We start from the raw sequence: 6,166 nt of genomic DNA on the forward strand, positions 1-6,166 counted from the left end.
ATATACAGAGAGGAGAGACAGAGAGGAAGATCTTCCGTCCAATGATTCACTCCCCAAGTGAGCCGCAACGGCCGATACTATGCCGATCCGAAGCCAGGAGCCTCTTCCGGGTCTCCCACGCGGGTGCAGGGTCCTAAAGCTTTGGGCCGTCCTCGACTGCCTTCCCGGGCCACAGGCAGGGAGCTGGAAGGGAAGCGGGGCTGCCGGGATTAGAACCGGCACCCATATGGGATCCCGGGCGTGCAAGGCGAGGACTTAACCACTTGCGCCACCGCGCCAGGCCCAATATCCCCCTTTAAACATGAAGGAAACAATATGGAAAAAATAATAGTCTTACCCATTTTCCTATAGCCATTGAACCTTTTTACCCTGATTAACTATGTAAAGATTGTCAAAATATAATTTAAAAAATAATAATAAAAAAGAAAAGAAAAAGCTCCTGGCTCCTGATCGGCACAGCTCCTACCGTTGTGGTCACTTGGGGAGTGAATCAACGGAAGGAAGATCTTCCTCTCTGTCTCTTCCCCCTTTTTGTATATCTGACTTTGCTATAAAAAAAAATAAAATAGATCTTTTTAAAAAGTGATATCTGTTGAAGGTTTTGCCCCTCAAAAGCCAGAGGACTCCGAATCTCAAATGCCGTCAGCTGATTGAGAGCCAAGCTTCCTGGAGAAATCGCAGGGGAGGTGTGAGGTTTTCATTATCATTTCTTGTTTTAGTGATTGTGGTCTAAGCATGTGTGTACAAAGTTCTGTTAGATTCCTTTTCCTGTTGGATCTGTTTACTGGTGTTGGTTCCTGTAACTCATGTTAACTTACCCTGTTGCCTGAGACCTGCCGATTGTTTTCCAAATCCCTTGTATCTATTGCTGGAGCAGTTTGTATGCTATTGTTTAATTAACTTGTAACTTTTAAAAAAGATTTATTTATTTTTATTGGAAAGCCAAATATACAGAGAGGAGACACAGAGAAGATCTTCCGTCCAATGATTCACTCCCCAAACAGCTGCAACGGCTGGAGCTGTGCTGATCTGCTGATCCAAAGCCAGGATCCCGGAGCCTCCTCTGGGTCTCCCACCCAGGTCCAAGGTCCCAAGGCTTTGGGCCATCCTCGGCTGCGTTCTGAGGCCACAGGCAGGGAGCTGGATGGGAAGTGGAGCCGCCAGGATTAGCACCAGCGCCCATATAGGATCCCGCCGTGCTCAAGGTGAGGCCTTTTTAGCCACTAGGCTACCAAACTGGGCCCTTAACTTGTAGCTTTTACCAGCCTGCTTGCTTTGCAAAAATTTGGTGTAAGTTGCTCCAGAAAAATTAGATAAAATGTGCTTTGGTTCATTTCAGCTTTGCATCCCTTGTGTCCCAAATTTCTCAGCACGGACGTCACATATCACACCTCGAGTCCCGGTCCTCACTAAAGGGACCCCGAGAGACATCCTTTGAAAAAATGGATTTGACAGGCTGTTACAGAGAGACCTTCATCTCCTGCTTGGCACCCAAGTGACTATAATGACCCTAACGAGCTGGGTGCCAGCCAGGACCTGGGATTCCATCCGGGTGTCCCACGTGCGTGCAGGAACTTGAGCATTTGATCTGTGTTGCTTTCCTGTGAGTGGGGAGCTGGGTTGGAAGTGGAACAGTTTGGACTGCGTTGTTTTGTTTTTATATTTTTAGGATTTTTATTTATGTTTTTGCTCAAGTTACAGAGAAGAGACAAATTTGTCATCTGCTGGTTCACTCCCCAAATGGAACAACAGCCAGAGCTGAGCCGATCCCAAACCAGGAGCCAGTAGCCTCCTCAGGGTCTCCCACCTGGGCCATCCTTTGCTGTTTTTCAGGGCATAAACAGAGAGCTGGACCAGGAATTGGCACCGTATGGATGCTGGCATCACAGATGGAGGATTCGAGTACTCTTGATTGATTTGGAAAGCAGGGTGAAGAGGAGAAGAGGTCCTCTAGGCCACACCCAAACCCCCGCCACAGCTGGGCCTGCCCTAGCACAGAAGCAGGAGCACGGAGCTCCGACTGGGTTTCCCAGGCACCAGGCAAGAACCCAAGTAATTCAAGTGCGTCTGAGCCTACTGAGACCCCTGTCCCCGTGAAGAGTGGACTCAGCAATGTGAAGGATGCGTCCCCAGCCCCCAGGCTTCACAGTGGCCCCCGCTGGTGGAAGCAGTTGGGACCCCCAGGCTGAGCTAAGCACAGTCTCACCCAATAAGGTGCCTTTGGTGCGGAGGGGTAGCGGAGGAGTGAAGCGAAGGGAGGGAGCTTCAGACTGAAAGGGAACTGGGCGGGAATGTGGCCCCAGGTAACCCTGTCTCTCTGCTGGGGACAAACACGCTTCCCGGAAGCGTGGGATGGGCAGCTTCCTCTTACAGCCACAGTCCCAGAGAGTGGTGCTGAGGGAAGCTGCTGGGCAGGAGTGAGCTGTCAGCCACTGACTAGGGCCTCCTGCAAGCTCTGAGACCTGCTACTGAGGTGGCTAAGAACCACTGCAGGCCAGCATCATGCCTGGTAGCTTGGGCTGCCACCTACAGTGCCGGCATCCTGTATGGGCACCGGTTTGAGTCCCTGTGGCTCCACTTCCCATTCAGCTCCCTGCTCACGAGCCTAGGAAAGCAGCAGAGGACAGTCCAAGTGGTCAGGGCCCTGCACCTGTGGAGCAAACCTGGGAAAAGCTCCTGGCTCCACCCAGTCCTGGCCATTGTGCCCGTCTGAATCAGCAGATGGAGGATCTCTGTCTCTCTTCATCTCCCCATATCCCTGCCTTTCAAATAAATAAGATAAATCTTTAAGAAAATACATTACCGGGCCCGGCGACATGGTCTAGTGGCTAAAGTCCTCACCTTGAACGCGCTGGGATCCCATATGGATTGCAAGGGGCCATCTCAGTGGCTCAGTGGCTAAACCTTACAGGCACCAGGATCCCATATGGGTATCGCTTTGTATTACAGCTGTTCCAGTTCCCATCCAGCTCCCTGCCTGTGACCTGTGAGGATGGTCTAAAGCCTTGAGGCCTTGCACCCGTGTGGGAGACCTGGAAGCTCCTGGCTCCTGACTTTGGACTGGCACAGCTCTGATCATTGCAGTCATTTGGGAAGTGAACCAACAGATACCTCACTCTCTCAACCGAAATAAATAAATCTCAAAAAAAAAAAGACCCTGCACAGTAACCTCGTGGCTAAAGTCCTTGCCTTGCCTTGCCTGCACTGGTATCCATGTCACACTGTTCCATTTCTCTCCAGCTCCCTGCTTGTGGCCTGGGAAAGCAGCAGAGGACGGTCCAAGGCCTTGGGACCCAGCACCCGCGTGGGAGACCTGGAAGAAGTTCCTGGGTCCTGGCTTTGGATCAGCTCAGCTCCGTTGCAGCCACTTTCGAAGTGAACCAACAGATAAGGATCTTTGTCTCTCCTTGTCTCTGTAGATCTGACTTTAAAACAAAACAACAGCCTGAGAAGAACTTCACAACTCCAATGCCTGGAAGTCCTGCACCCACTGGTGTTTCCAAGGAGGAAAAGAAAAAAGGAGGGGGCAGTGATGGGCAACCCCATGGACTCCAGTCTGGTGGCAGTCCGGCCCCAGGGCTGTTCTGAGGTGCCCGCCCAGTGAGTGACGCATGTTCTTCCCACTGAACTGAGTTGGGGAGCTTTCTCTGCCTTGTCTCCCATCTGGGCCTCCGGTCCAGCTGTCTGGGAACACAGCTGCTTGTGCGTCTGAGCCATCGTTCCTTCCGGTGGCCGTCCGTGCCGAAGGCCATGCCATCGGCAAAATTCTCACATCTGGGCTCCTGGAATGCTCCATCCCACCGGATGCTCTGGTGGTGGGCTTGTTTGGTTCACTGCTGCTCCCCATTGTGCACACTTCCCTTCTCTGCTGGTGGACACGCAGGCTTATGCCGGCAGCCGGCTGGGGCTTGTGATAAACAAGGCTGCCGAGAGTGCCTCCTGCGTGGGCCAGCACATGGCTGTTTCTGCAGAGCACAGCTGGGAGCCGACTCCTGGAGGCAGGGGCTGGCTACATGTCCAGCCTTGAGTTGGCGAACAATCTGCCTGGCCCACAGTTGTCCAAGCAAGCAGATACCCGCTGTCATTGTGGTTCTCATAGGCCAGTTGCTCAACCCTGGGAGCATCCAAAGCCCTTCTGCAACCCCAGCTCCCAGGTAAGGCCCCGACCCAAGGGTGCTAGCTGGGCAGCCTCACACCTCTACACACACCTGTCAGAGTTACCAGAAATATTTTCATTTCAATGATGTTGCTTATTTCCGTTTCTTCTATTTCTAGTATGTTATTTATCTGTTATCTCCAGTGGCCCTGTCAGACTTGCTTATTCTAAAGTTGGGGTGTGGAGCCCTCAGGGACTTGTAAGGCCAGAATCACGTGGACTGGAATAAGAATGATGTCACCCCTTCCTTCTTTGGATGTTTTTGTGGCCCCACTGGAATTTGAACCCTGAGTTTCTTCTTGCCTTATTACACTGATAAGTACCTCTGGTGAACCCCAGCTGTAGGCGACTGCTCGGGTGCCTTGTACCCAGGCAAGTGTTGGGAGAAAAGCATCAAGGAGCTGCTGTAACTAAGTTTGTGTGCCAGCATAGTTACCTATGGGGTATCGGTGCAGAAACCAGCATGCTGACAGATGTGATCTGGGGTCCCTCGGACCAACATGCTCAGTCCTCAGACAGGTGGGCAGGGCCTTATGCTAGCACACCCTACTGGCGGAAGATCAGACTTGGGGACCTGCGCATTCATGGGGGCATGGAGGCCTGCTGACTGATCAAGGAAGGGGATGGAGATGTGTGGGAGGGAGGACTGCTGAGGGGGAACACTTCATGAAGGAATGACTTCTGGGAGACTTCCACCAACCAGACCATTGCCCTTGCAGGTAAATGAGGGGCTGAGTCCAGGTGGCTTGGAGGAGTGAAATTGGATGAACATTCTATACTAGACCAACACACCTGCCCACATGGGAGAGCTGAGCTGGGCTGCTTGGTATGGACCATCTCCTACTGGTGTACAAGCTGGGGCTGGCAGAGCAGGGTGCTGCCTGGCAGGGCTAGATCATAGTGCCTGCCAGTGAGTGTCAGGGCAGGGGGTGGGTGAGGACACAATATCCACCAGCACACACAAGGGCCGAGGCAGGCAGACAGACTATGATGGATAGGGCCCCAGTGCCAGCTAGCATGCCTGAGTTCCAGGTCCAGGAGTGGGCCTTCTGGGGAAACTTGGGGAACTCCTCTAGAGGGCTGTAACTCTCGCTGGACAGCAAGGGACACAGGCTGGCTGTGAGCCAGGCCAGGCCATTTGTTGGCAGGTGTGTGGCCTGGCTTGGGGAAGGGGATGGACTAGGCAGGGCCAGGCCAAACCACGCACACTGAAATGTGCAGGAGCCAGGATGATAGCCGTGGCAGACTAGACTATCATACCTACCAGTTTACTTGAGAGCTGGGGATGGGGACACCCTGGGCAGCGCTAGGCTATAACACCCACCAGCGAGAGTTAAGACTGTGGGCAGGCTGGGCCATACCAGGCAACAGCACACGATGACAAGGACTGAGGCAGGGAGTAGAACATGCCAGGCCGGGTTGGAGTAACCACTAGCACACATGAGGCTGGAAGTAGGCCTGGTAGGGAAGCTAAGGGGACGTCCCTTTTGAGTTGTGGCTCCCATCGGTGAGAGCAAGAGCCAGGAATAGGGGAAGACTGGGTTGAACATGGCTGTAGTATCCCTTGACATGTGTGGGCTGGCTCTGGGAGTATGTCAGACTGGCCTAGGGTCTAGCATCCACTGGTGCTCGCGAGAGCCAGAGTGGGTATGGAATGAGCTGATCTAGGTCACAGCACCTGCTGATCCACATGAGAGCCGGGTCTGGGGGTGAGGCAGGCAGGACTTGGCTGCAGTATCCACTGGAGAGAGCCAGAACAGGTGTGGACTGGTCTGTCAAGGCCACAGTGCCTGCTGGTGAAGGTCGGGACTGGAGGTGGGCCAAGTCAGGCTGAGCCAAACACCCACTGGTGTGTGTGTGAGATCCACAGCTGGGAGCTGGTCTGACAGAGATTGGAGAACTCCCTGTTAAGACACAGCCTTGGCTGGTAAGAGTGAAAACCGAGGCTGGAGCAGTCCAGGCCAGGCCGGGCTATACTACCTATATGACACATGTGGGTCAGGTCTGGGG

The sequence above is a fragment of the Ochotona curzoniae genome, unplaced genomic scaffold (genome assembly GCF_017591425.1).
Source record: "Ochotona curzoniae isolate NIBS_2020 unplaced genomic scaffold, NIBS_Ocur_1.0 contig_1014, whole genome shotgun sequence".
NCBI classification, from domain to species: domain Eukaryota; kingdom Metazoa; phylum Chordata; class Mammalia; order Lagomorpha; family Ochotonidae; genus Ochotona; species Ochotona curzoniae.